We start from the raw sequence: 14,082 nt of genomic DNA, 5'->3' as shown, positions 1-14,082 counted from the left end.
GCAGTGGTGATGTTTTTTTTTTTTTTTTTTTTTTTTTTTTTTTTTTTTAAAACCATATAATTTTGGGCAAAGTTACTTATAAAACTAACCTTTAATAAACACACTATTCTAAAAACATTATACTACCCAAATATGTGTTCACTAATATGTATGCATATAGTTATAGCTCCACTAGCAACTTTAATTACAACCACAAATACAAACATTTCAATCTATACTTTGATGTGTATGTGCTTTTTTAGTTTTTTGGGTATTTATTTTACTTTTAGTTAAGTCTTTGCGATGTTAAAACGCTATTTGTTATTTAGGGTTTATTTGCTTATAATATACTAACCAGGACTGTCAGTATCAGAATGTAATACAAAGAGAGAGAGAGCGTGTGTGTGTGTGTGTGTGTAGATATGGCTTAAACATTAAAAGCTGACATTGCAAAACGTTTAAACGTTCATAAAAATTTACCAAAAGCACATCCCTAAAATCATTTACTATGAATATTATTTTGCTTAAAAGAACTACCTGACATTTTATTTTAATGCATATTTTTTATATACATTAACACCATGAAATGTTAATTAATTAGGGACACTCAGTTTGCGATTAAAACGCCAAACGCTGATAGCCGAGCAGACACTGATAATTCAACGTCTGCACGCTTAATGAATTAGTTTTACTCACTTACGCACCCCAGAAGAAAAGCACTTTCTGGCTAGTTCAGTCTGGTGACTTTTTAGGCTATTAACGCAGACTAGGCTTTTTCAGATATGACAATCTCAGTGCTACACCAGCAACATTTCTAATTCCCATTGTCACGTCTAGCAGCAGCAAACAGAATGCCTTACAGGCCAAGTTAAGATAACAGTGTCTTGTGACTGACCCCTAAACATTACTGGCACCAGGAAGACTAGACCAAGGCTCCAGGCCACTGTGCCTTGGCATGAATGTTTTCTGAATGACTGGACCTTTTTCCAAAAGCCCCTGGCTTACCTCGTAGCTAGTTGGCTAGCTTTTTTTAGACTTTGTAGAAATATAACCCTTCTCCTTTTCCTTTTAAAAGGTGAACAGCTGAAAATTGTTTTTTAAAGAGCCCAGAGAAAAATATGGTTGCACGCAAGGCATGGTGTAAAAACACCCCTCAAGTCATCAAAAATTTGTTACAATCACCAGATGAAAAGATAACTGCAGATTTCTTGTCTGCAGAATCATTATGCTGTTAGAAACAATTACAACCCTATGACTGTTGGTCTACCCAATATTCACACATGAATCCAACAAAGTACGTCAGAGAGCATATCGATTGGCCAAAAGAAACTGAAAACAAGAAGACAACAGCAAAATCATGAACCATATTGATTATAGACACAAGGTCTGATGTTATTATTTTATGCATTTTTGGTGGTTAAAATAATAATGTTTACTGAATATACAGTTTAGCAATTTAACCAAAATGTGTCTTTTTGTTTTGTCATTTTAACATTTAATAAAATAGACCCATATTACTTAAATCATAGGAAATGCACTTTATAAGCATGGATACAAAAAATAATGCAAGTATTGAAATCTTCTATTATGTAATGACTTGCACATAAGTACTTCTTAAAACAACATAGTCATTTTCAACCAATTAAAAGGCAAGGTTTGATGATGTGAAAAAAAAAAAAAAAAACATATATATATATATATATATATATATATATATATATATATATATATATATATATATATATATATATATATAAGAAATATTGACTATAGACTGATATCTGACTACAGGCTGAAAGAAAACCAGGAGCCTTTATTTTAAATACCAGGCAAATTAAGAAAAGTGTAATAATACCAAGAATTACAAGCAGAAGCAAGTACAAGCAAACTGATTGCAAATTTGATTTCTCTTAGATCCAAGCTGTAAATAGTTGTTTATTACGAGTAAGACATACTAAACAGTTCAACAATAGATTTTTTGGGGAATACACTTATGATGTACATCAATTTTTGTGTCCTATCTTTTACAGTATAGAAATTAACAAAAATGTACAGTGTTAAATGTACAATGTTCTGCTAGATCATATACAGTGGCTCTCAAAAGTATTCACCCCCCTTGGACTTTTCCACATTTATTGTGTTACAACATGGAATTGAAATGGATTTAATTAGGAGTTTTTGCCACTGATAAACACAAAAAAGTCCATAATGTCAAAGTGAAAAATAAAATCTTCAAATTGTTCTTAATTAATTACAAATACAAATCTGAAAATAATTGATGGCATAAGTATTCATCCCCTTGAGTCAATATTTGGTAGAGCACCTCTGGCAGCAATTACAGCAATGAGTCTATTTGGATATGTGTCTACCAGCTTTGCACATCTGGACACTGCAATTTTTGCCCATTCTTCTTTGCAAAATTGCTCAAGCTCCATCAAGTTGGATGGGGACCTTTGGTGACCAGCAATTTTCAACTCTTTCCACATATTCTCAATTGGATTGAGTTCCGGGCTTTGACTGGCACACTCCAGGACATTGACCTTTTTTGTTTTTAAGCCACTCCAGTGTGGCTTTGGCTGTATGTTTGGGGTCAATGTCCTGCTGGAAGATGAATCTTCTCCCAAGTCCCAAGTCTCTTGCAGACTTCAGCAGGTTTTCCTCCAGGATTTCTCTGCCCTCTATCTTCACGAGGTTTCCAGGCCCCGATGCATAGAAGCATCCCCATAGCATGGCACTACCACCACCATGATTCACGGTAGGGATGGTGTTCTTAGGATGATGTGCGGTGTTAGGCTTGCGCCAATTTTTGGTCTCATCAGACCACAGAATCTTCTTCCACTTGCTCTCAGTCTCCCACATGCCTTCTGGCAAACTCTATCTGAAATCTGATGTGAGTTTTTTTCAACAATGGCTTTTTTTTTTGCCACTCTCCCATAAAGGCCAGTTTTGTGAAGCACCTGGGCTATTGCTGCCATATGCACGGTCTCTCCCAGCTCAGCTGTGGAAGACTGTAACTCCTTTAGAGTTGCCATAGGCCTCTTGGTGGCCTCCCTGACTAGTGCCCTTCTCGCCCAGATACTCAGTTTTTGAGGATGGCCTGTTCTACACAGATTCACAGTTGTGCCATATTCACTCCTTTTCTTAATAATGGACTTTACTGTGCTCCAGGGGATAGTTAATGCCTTGGAAATGTTCTTATATCCTACCTGATTGGTGCTTTTGAAGAACCTTATTCCGGATTTGTTTTGAATGTTCCTTCATCTTCATGATGTAGTTTTTGTTAGGAAACGTACAAACCAACTGTGGGACATCCCAGAGGCAGGTGTATTTAACCTAAAATACATGTGAAACACCTTAACTGCACGCAGGTGGACTCCATTCAACTAATTATGTGACTTCTAAAGACAACTGGTTGCACCAGAGCTTATTTACGTGTTTCATAGCAAAGGGGGTGAATACTTATGCAATCAATTATTTTCTGTTTTATATTTGTAATTAATTTAGAAAAATTTGTAGATTTTATTTTTCACTTTGACATTATGGACTTTCTTTGTGTTGATCAGTGGCAAAAACTCCTAATTAAATCCATTTTGATTCCATGTTGTAACACAATAAAATGTGGAAAAGTCCAAGGGGGTGTGAATAACTTTCAGAGCCACTGTAATTAAGTACAATGTAACAACCGTTATTTCCATTACATGAGAGTAGATGTTGAACTTCATGCTGATTTGAACGCGGCTCTCGCCAAGATAAGCACCAACTAACAAGTAGCTTTGCAGTAAACTAATGTGATCCATCTGCATCTCCATCCATTTGCGCTGTTTTCCATCTGATGACGTAGATATCCTTCTGTATGGTGTTGATTGCTGAAGTGTAATGCTGGCTCCAGGGATCAGCTCATTTTGCCTCCCCAGCGCATCAGCACACACAACGGCTGCGATGCTGGCTCCGGGGATCAACCCAGTGCGGTCTCCCCAGCGCATCAGCATGACAACTATCTGGATTGAGCTAAGTAGGGTACATTTCTGGGGTCTTCAATTGGGCACTTTCCATCCTCTGTGTTTTGTTGACTAGCCCACAACACCTCAAGAGGGCTCAACAGTGATTCTGGCGTCCCAGCATCACCCCCCCTCCATCCCCCACTCAGCTCAGCCCAGATTACTTACCTGTACATCAGCGTTGCTTTCTTTCTATTATGCTTGAGATCCCCATCCAGAATATTTCCGTCTCAACCACAGCCAGTTGCTGCTCCTTTCTGCTGCTTCAGGTAAGTTCTTCACTGTGCGACGCAACTCTTGGCCACTCAACCCGACGTCTCTGAGAAACCGGGTTGTAGAGTGTGCCACAAATCCTCAACAACCCACCTCCACTGGGAAAACTCGGACTCTCCATCCTCGCTGTTCCGCTTCAGCAGCCAGTTGAGCGTACCAAAGTTTCTTTCTTTCATACGCCTCATCCACAGCATCTTCCCATGGCACTGTTAACTCTACCAGATGAACAAGGCATTTTGATCTAGACCACAAGACAATGTCTGGTCAAAGGTTAGTGGTAGCAATCTCAGGTGGGAAAATAAGCTGTTAACCAACATCTGCCAGCATCTTCCAGTCTCCAGCAGTTTCCAGTTGTCCTGAGAGAAGCTTGATTTTAACACCTTTTCTTGGTGGTTGCTCTCCTGGATGGAGGAATATTGTCTTTTGTGTGTAATGCTTTCATGGAACTGGTGGCAACTTATTGGTTAGGTTAAGCTTGTCTTCCAATGCTAAGGCCAAACATCGCAGCACCTGGTCATGGCTCCAAGTAAACCGTCCTTGGCTAAGACCCACCTTACATCCTGTCAAAATGAGCCTTAATGTTGCAGGTAATGAACACAAAGGAAATGAGGGATCCTCACCCACCCAGAGGTTTAGGTTCTGTGCTGATGGGAGAACATCACACGCTGATCTGATGAGGAGACTGATCCTGCTCTGTTCCATTGTCAATAGGTCTTGCCAGCGGATCTTGGGTTGTTACACACACTCCCATTTCATCCATTCTCCCGGCTTGGCCTGTGGAAGGTCCTTTATACACCTGATCCTCTCCTCCTGCTTTTGCACCTCATTGACTACCAGCTTCCTCTATTGAGCCGGGGTTGCCTTGTGCCATGTAGGAGCTTCTGAACTGAGACCAAAACCTCCTTTTCCATGCTGAACTTGCCCCAGAATATCTCTGATTCAAAGGGCAGCCTTAGCATTTTCCACAGCTTTCTTTGGCATCCATTTTCTTCCAGTTTTCAACACAGGTGCTGCCACCCTTATGCATTTGCCACGTGAATCTACTAATGTCATTTCCAGTTGGACTTTGGCACACTTAAACTCCACGGTTAGAGCAGAGAATGGTAGTTGCAATATTCCTTTACCATAAAGTCCCTCTCTGCTAAGGCAGTGTGGAACTCCCAACCATTTCCTGATGTGTGAACTGATTAAAGCTTACAGCATCTCAACTGTTGTCAAGGAAACCTCGTACACAGTCAGTGGCCACAGCAGTCTTGACAGTAGACCAAACTGAAAGCACCAGAGTTTTAGCTTGCCTGGTAAAGCGCTGCTGTCTATGCTCTTCAACCCTTCTACTGCTTGTTGTCTAACTTCTCCCACACAAACTGTGTCCTTTAGATCCCCGTCATACCATCTCCCTAGACTTTTCACTGGCTTCTCGGACACTGTTGGTATTGCCTAACCATTAATGTAGAACCTTTTATCTACTACTTTACCTTAAATTCTAGAGATGCTCCTTGATTTAGTGTGCCTGAATTGCATTCGGGCCCATTCAGTGTTATTGGTTAATTTGCCCAATAACTGATTAGTGCTGGCTACGGTTGTAGTCATTGTTGTCATGTGATCCATGTATGCTCGAATTGGTGGTAGTCGCATTTCAGAAGCCTAGCGCTCTCCTCCCACTACCCATTTTGATGCCCTTATAACTACTTCCATTGCCATGGTAAAAGCCAGTGGAGAAATGGTACATCCTGTCATTACTCCAACTTCTAGGCATTGCCATGTAGTGCTGAATTCTGAAGTTGAAAAACTAAATTGCAAATCTCCAAAGTAGGCTTTCACTAAATTTGTTATTGTCATCGGTACGCTGAAAAAATCAAATGCTGCCAAAGAAGCTCATGTGGTATTGAACCATATTCACTAGCCAAATCCAGGAATGTCACATGGATCTCCCTCCTCTCCTTTTTTGCTGATTGAATTTATTGCCAGATTACGCTGATGTTTTCTAAGCATCCTGGGAAACCTGGAATTCCTGCTTTTTGTACTGAAGTGTCATTGAAGCAGTTCTTTAATATAGGTAGGTTGCCAATCTCTGAACAATAATGCTGAAGAAAAACGAAGAAGGCAAGATTAATAAGGAAATAGAACGAAACTGACCGATGCTTGTAGAATCCTTTTCTTTTGGTATAAAGACTTCACCTGCTCGGCACCATGCTCTTGGTACACTCTGTTTTTCCCATGCCACTTTCATCAATTTCCACAGGATTCGTAGAACTCCAGAAGCACTCTTGTACACTCTGTATGGAACTTCATTAGGCCCTGGAGATGATGATGCCCTTGCTTTTTTCAGTTTTTTAGTTCTTGTATGCTCTTTCTTTTTGTAGCGTTTCTGTAGGCGCTCAGCTCTGTGCAATGTTGCAAGCTTATCTTTTATGACCCTTTGTAACAGATTGAGTATATCCTTCTGCTTTTTTCCATTGCTTCCTCAACTGCCTCCTTTCTCTAACTAAGCGTTCAATCTCCTGCTGCCGTCTAGACTTTCCAGGAACAGTTTGTACTTTTTCCTTTTTTTCAATTCCAAACCTCTCGCTTCCATATGCGTAGATGATGTCCCCAAATTTATCCAGCTTCTTTTCAACTGTTCCATTTAACCTTTCCAAAGTAAAACAGAGATCCATGTTTACTGTGTCCCATGCAGTTTTCTCACAAGCTCTTGGCCATTTAACTCCAGGCTTGTGCCCGTTGAGGTTCTTTTCTCTCTTACGCTTGTTCGTCTGACAGAGTTCCCCAGCGCATCAGCATGACAACCATCTGGATTGAGCTAAGTAAGGTACATCTCTGGGGTCTTCAAGTGGGCATCATAAGGTATTGCACAATTGAATGGGGTGTTCCTCCCTTTAATTGCCTATTTTACTAGCATTGTAGCACTAAGTATACAGAACCAGTTCAAAATGGCCTGTTGGGGATATTATTTACCAAGCAATTCCGAACATTCTCACTTATTATTATGAATGGATGTACAACGATTCTTTGAATGCTGGATAATATCTGTGCAGTCTGTCAAACTGGTCATAAACTGGGCCCCTCTGCTAATTCCCCCCGTTCCCTCTTGATCAACCTTGACTCACAGTTTTAAACCTGCTAATCCACCTCCCATTTTTCAGTTCTCTCTCCCTGTAGTTTTGCCCAGCCAGCTATCTGAGGCCTGACAGGGTGCTAATCCTTGCAGCAGACGCACTGTCAGCCAGCTCCAGTTTATCTTTAGACATTAAAATTGTAGTAGAATTCATGAGGTTTACCAGAAGTACTTTGTACCAGCACAAAATGTTTCGATGCCCTGGTATCAAGCAAATACACGATGCTGCTTAATGAGAGGACTGCAGGTCCATAATGTTATGTCAAAATAACTTCAAGTACTAAATGGTTTGCGTCGTGTAAAAACAGAAAATGAAACAGCCTTCCAAATTATTATCATTGTTATTATGTGCTAATAAAAATCTTTTTCATTTATCTAAGAAACTGCTTCTCCATACGATGGGAAATACAAAGATAAAAATGTTGCTGAAAAAAACAAAAACATACTTAAGCATTATTGCATTTGAATTCTTATGGTGGCTGCAGTCTGAATGTTCTCGCTAAATGTGTTATTTCGCCCAACAAAGCATTTCAGATTTTTGTATTGCAGGCACAACACAAAGATGCTTCCAGGCTTCAGTCAATGCAAGTCCTTGATAGAAGATTACCAAGAATCTGTAATCAACTTGAACAAGATCTACAGGAGTTGCTCATAAAATGCATTTTGATTAAACAGCCTGAAAAGAAGGTGAAATAGCAAGACATTCAAAAGCTTAACATATGCAGCATATTAACAGTATTACTATAGTTGAATTACTTTACTCTAGTATTTGAATTTATTAAAAGGGAACACTACCAGTTAAAACCTTGACCATGTTTCCAAGGTTTCCCACTGAACACTTGTTGAGTTTATATTCATTCCTTCTAGTTAAGACTAAGTTTTTAAAATGATTGATGAATTACAGTATCTTATAACACAAATGACTTCCGTGACATTAGTTTACTGAAAAAACAGAGATGGATAATTGGTTATTATGTTGTGTACATTATATCCTGATCACAGCGTGAAACACTGTATTTTGAAATTAACAGAAACACTGTGGCGCCTGACAATTAAACTGCTTCATGAGAGCGTGGAGAGCGGCAGCATACTTCGTGGAAAAGTGCAGAACAGTTTAGAAGCAGTAAAGAGAAATTTAATCTTTAACTGCTTTAAATCGGAAAATACAGTACATTGGGAAATTACTGCATCTTAAATTCTAACAGCTGCGTGTCTTTCTGAAAAGCTGAAACTCAGAGCAGCTGATTCAAACTCAGAGCTGTTCTGACAAGGGGGTGGGGCGGAGTTAAAAAAGCACAAACAGACACACACAAAAGCAAGGCAAGTTCAAACAGCGACAGTGTGGAGAGCGACAGCATGGGGAGAAGTGCTTTGAGGAAAACTGAAAGCATGTTGACAGCTGCAGAAACTAAACTTAAACTTACAAAAGAGCTGGCACACCTGAAATTCAGACGTTTGCACCCCTAACAGACAGAAAGCCACCAGGGAGATAGATGAGGGTCGAAACAGCTGGTTTCAGATATGCAGACAGGGGAAAAAAGAAGTGTAGTCAAACAACCACCAGAAACCAAATGTCAAACAAATTTGAGCCACTTCAAAATGTAGACGATCAAAACCAGCATCAAGAGAATGAAATGAACAACATCCAGGATGCCATAAACAGTGCTGGCCAGGCAGCAAAATAAAAAAGGGAGGTCATGATTGTCGGGGACTCCATATTGAGAAACACAGCAAGTTCATTGCGCAGTTTGGACACCCTCACAACAACAGTGTGCTGTCTTCTGGGTGCCTTTGTCACGCACAGCACTGAGAACGTGGACAGGCTACCAGAACGAACAGGAGACGACTCGGTAGTAGTCGTCCACATCAGTACAAACAACATTGGAAGAACATAAGAAAGTTTCTAAAAACGAGAGGAGGCTATTCGGCCCATCTTGCTCGTTTGGTTGTTAGTAGCGTATTGATCCCAGAATCTCATCATGCAGCTTCTTGAAGGATCCCAGGGTGTCAGCTTCAACAACATTACTGGAGAGTTGGCTCCAGACCCTCACAATTCTCTGTGTAAAAAAGTGCCTCCTGTTTTCTAATCTGAATGCCCCTTTGTCTGATCTCCATTTGTGACCCCTGGTCCTTGTTTCTTTTTTCAGGTCAAAAAAGTCCTTTGGGTCAACATTGTTAATACCTTTTAAAATTCTGAATGCTTGAATCAGGTCACCACGTAGTCTTCTTTGTTCAACACTGAATAGATTAAATTCTTTTAGCCTGTCTGCATATGACATGCCTTTTAAACCCGGAATAATCTACTCAGAGAAAGGATCCTTGAGGAAGTTCAGAAGCATTTTAAACTAGAAAGGAAGGGGGGGGGGGGGTGAGAAATCAACAAAAAATAGAAGGAAGAATACATCAAGACAGGACCAACAGCTCAGTTAAGATAGCCATTAAATGTACTTATCTAAATGGTAGAAGCCTCAAAAATGAAATGTTAGAACTTAAAGCTAATGCACTAACAAGTAACTACGATGTGACAGGTCTTACAGAAACTTAGTTATCCAAGCGTGATGGAGATGAATATAATATTAGTGGGTATGCACTGTATAGGAAAGACAGGCAGGCCAGAAGAGGCGGAGGGGTAGCGCTATACATCAAAAATAGTCTTGAAGCCCAGGTGTTAAATCTGGAAGAAAAAAAAAAAAAAAAAAAACACAGAATATGGGTCAGAATAAATAGACAAAAATTCAAAGGGCATAAAAATAGGGGCACAACAGACTGCCAAATTCAGACACCAAGCAAATTAATCTGCTATACAAGGACATTAGAAATGTGTGCAGCAAAGGAGAAGCCGTATTGATAGGGGATTTCAACTCCCATGCCCTATAAAATGGGAAAACCCAGTGGGGAGCATGACAGATGAAATTGAAATGGTAGAAATGACAAATTACTGTTTCCTAATGCAATTTGTCAATCCACGACTAGAGGGGAGGCATGCCTTGATTTTGTCTCTTCAAAGAATGAAAACAGAATAACTAAAACAGAGGTCAGATAAACACTGGCAAACTCAGATCACAACATGGTCTCATTTGAAGTGCATTTTAAAACCCAAAAGTAACAACTAAAGCTAAGGTTTACATTTTTTTAAAGACAAACTATAAAGGAATGAAACAGAGACTAACATAAGTAGACTGGAGTAAAATAGAGAAAACATCCACAGAAAAAGGATGGCTGTTTTTCAAAAATGTAGTACAAGGCACAAAACAATTAAATCCTAAAAGTAGACAATTCAAAATCTAAATCAAAATGGCTAAAATGGTTTAACCCTTTGCAGTCCATTTATTCACAGGTCCAATTTATTTTCACACACACTTTTTATTTTACACATGCTGTTTAAAATACCCCCCCCCTGAGTAAAACAGGTTTAAAAGGGCATTGCAATGCAAAACGACATCAGTACTGTATCTCTAGCCAAGCCCCACCTCTTGTTCGCTGTATTTATCACATACATCTTCATAGTAGTGCATACTGAAAAATCCTCTACTGATCACTCATTTATTACCAAACTCCTCAATAATGCGATCCAAGTCATTATTTTATTATTACTATAACATCAAAAAGCTTTGCAAATGTCCGAGATATTCTTTGAGCACTGGATGAGGAAGCAGCTACCTCCTTTGTTTATGTTCGCTTATCTCTGCGGTGGAGCTGCTAGGACTATTGCTCAAACGCCATTTTTTGGGGGTTTCATTCGGCTCCTATTGGTATCACTCGGCCATTGAATTGTTTTCTCTGTTTTTTCCAGAGAAAAAATGACTATAGACCTGTGCTTTACGTCTTTTCGATGATGTCGGACAGGGAAAATCATAATGTCGGATCTGGTCCGACATTGGACTGAAAAGGGTTAATAGATCAATTAACAAAATATTCAGAGAACAAAAGCACTTTACAGAGCATTTAAAATGGACAATGAACAAAATACACAGAAAGAGTACTTGGAACTGCAAATGCAAGTCAAAAAGGAAGTGAGAAAGGCCAAGAGAGAGATAGAAATGAACATTGCTAAGGGGTCTACAACCAATTCCAAAAAGTTTTCCAATATTAAAACAGCAAAAGAACATTCAAGGACGAAGTAAAATGTCTATGAGATACAAATGGCAAAATCATAGATGAAGAGAAAAAAAACAGCAAATATATTAAATGATTACTTTTCACAAGTTTTTTCAAAGGAAGTTACAACAACATGCCCCACGTCGACCTGTTCCTATCCAATTTTAAATAAATTCAGCATAAAAGAGGCAGAAGTGTTAAAGGGACTAGGAGCTCTTAAAATAAATAAATCCTCTGGGCCAGATGAAATCCCACCAATAGTACCCAGAGAAATGAAAGAAGTTATTTACAAACTGCTAATCAAGTTTAGCAACAGTCTCTTGAAACAGGGGTTGTACCGACAGGCTGGAGAATTGCAAAGATAATACTGATCCACAAAAAGGGGGACAAAACTTGTGTAACATGTATTTATACTAAAGTAATACAAAAATGACTACAAAAGATTTAGAAGTGAGTAGTTTTTCGAGATTTACGATTACACTGTATATGCAGTATATCACTGTCCTGGTCACAAAAGCAAAGTTTGTGGGGAATAATAGCCATTTTCTATACTTTTGAGGCATAAGCAATTAGGAAATAACACTTACTACCCAAGAACAAAAAAAATAAATTGTTACACAGTGTAATTGAAAAGCATATGACATGGTTTATTTAGATTTCCAGAAAGCTTTTGACAAAGTCATGCATGAAAGATTAATTCTCAAACTGAATGCAGTAGGGATTCAAGGAAATGCATGCACATGGATTAGAGAGTGGTTAACATGTAGAAAACTGAAAGTATTGATTAGAGGAGAAACCTTAAAATAGAGCGAGGTAACTATTGGAGTACCATAAGGATCAGTACAGACTTTGATATACCTAATCTATATGAATGATTTAGATTCTGGTATATTAAGCAAAGTTGTTAAATTTGCAGCTGACACAAAAATAGGAAGAGTTGTGAACACCGTTGCAGCAGCAAAGGTCATTCAAATTGATCTAGACAGCATTCAGAACTGGGCAGACATATGGCAAATGACATTAAATAGAGAAAAGTGGAAGGTATTGCACGCAGGCAATAAAAATGTGCATTATAAATACCATATGGGAGATACTGAAATTGAAGGAGGAATCTATGAAAAAGATCTAGGAGTTTATGTTGACTCAGAAATGTCTTCATCTAAACAATGTGGGGAAGCTATAAAAATAGTTCAACAAGATACTCTGAGTAAAAACTGTTGAATTTATATCAAGGGAAGTAATGTTAAAACTTTACAATGCATTAGTAAGACCTCATCTTGAATATTGTGTTCAGTTCAGGTAACCTCACTACAAAAAGGATACTGCTGCTCTAGAAAGAGTGCAAAGAAGAGCGACTAGAATTATTCCGGGTTTAAAAGGCATGTCATATGCAGACAGGCTAAAATAATTAAATCTATTCAGTCTTGAACAAAGAAGACTACGTGCTGATCTGATTCAAAATTCTAAAAGATATTCACAATGTCGATCCAAAAAAAGACCTGAAAAAAGAAACAAGGACCAGGGATCACAAATGGAGATTAGCTAAAGGAGCATTCAGAACAGAAAATAGGAGGCACTTTTTTTTTTTTTTAAACAGAGAATTGTGGAGCCAAATCCCTAGTAATATTGTTGAAGCCGACACCCTGGAATCCTTCGAGAAGCTGCTTTATGAGATCCTGGAATCAATAAGCTACTAACAACCAAATGAGCAAGATGGGCCGAATGGCCTCCGCTCATTTGTAAACTTTCTTATGTTCTTATGAATTAAGTTTAAACAGATGATACTTTCAACTCAGAAAATCACTTGAGTGATGTAAACTGAAGTAGTGATACATCTACAAAGCCTGAAGCATAACACATTAACACATTCCTACATATATTTGTTTATTATGCAACTCACTGCTTCTAAGTTTGATTTGACATATTTCTTATTTTAAAATAAAAAATACATAATTGTTATTCATGGCAAAGTACAGAGGTTAGATTTAAATTTGTTGCATGACAAATTAAATACTGTGCATCTCTTAAACCCTTTAACTTTTGTATATTAAAAAAACAACCTAGAGTCAATTTGTTAATGAGGAAGTTATTATGTTGTATAGCCATTCACCCACAGTATTATAAAAACACGGAAGCATTAAAAAAACTAAAATATGATTACATTCATAATTAAATGTTTTTACTTTTCTTTTAGAATTACTGATAATGTAAAAAAGAATACACAGATAAATGTTAAACACACACACACACACCTGACCGTGTCTGCTATCCGTTTGCACAGTCGCTGCTTACACAGGGCTTGATCATGGGACTTGGCTACAAAGCAGACAAAAACATTTTCGGACTGCCTCCAAGTTTTCATCCTGTCAATGTAGTAAGCCAGAGTCTGCACTGTGCAGAGAGTATGTTGCTGTCACTCCCTGTCAGACTGGAAAGGAGGTGGACAGAGAATGCCTCCAATTCCAGACTGGTTGACATGCAATGCCAAGATCGCCTTAGGCAAAAAGGCAGGATTAGTACAGAGCGTAACCTTTGTACTGGCCTCTGTAAAAATTAAGCAGGCTTTTGCAATGGAGAATGCCTGCATCTCACTCGCTTTGCACAGGTGATAGCAAGCAA

At 38.6% G+C, this 14,082-nt stretch overlaps 1 protein-coding gene across 5 annotated transcripts in view; it reads right to left on the bottom strand.

Annotated features, from left to right (window-relative positions):
• Positions 1–14,082, bottom strand: part of dym (dymeclin) — a 186,001-nt gene that overhangs the window by 120,657 nt on the left and 51,262 nt on the right. The gene's annotated exons all lie outside the window — the stretch shown is intronic.

Source organism: Polyodon spathula, chromosome 2 (assembly GCF_017654505.1).
Source record: "Polyodon spathula isolate WHYD16114869_AA chromosome 2, ASM1765450v1, whole genome shotgun sequence".
NCBI lineage: Eukaryota > Metazoa > Chordata > Actinopteri > Acipenseriformes > Polyodontidae > Polyodon > Polyodon spathula.
The sequence above is the reverse complement of the archived record's forward strand: the minus strand, read 5'-3'. Positions and strand labels throughout refer to the sequence as shown.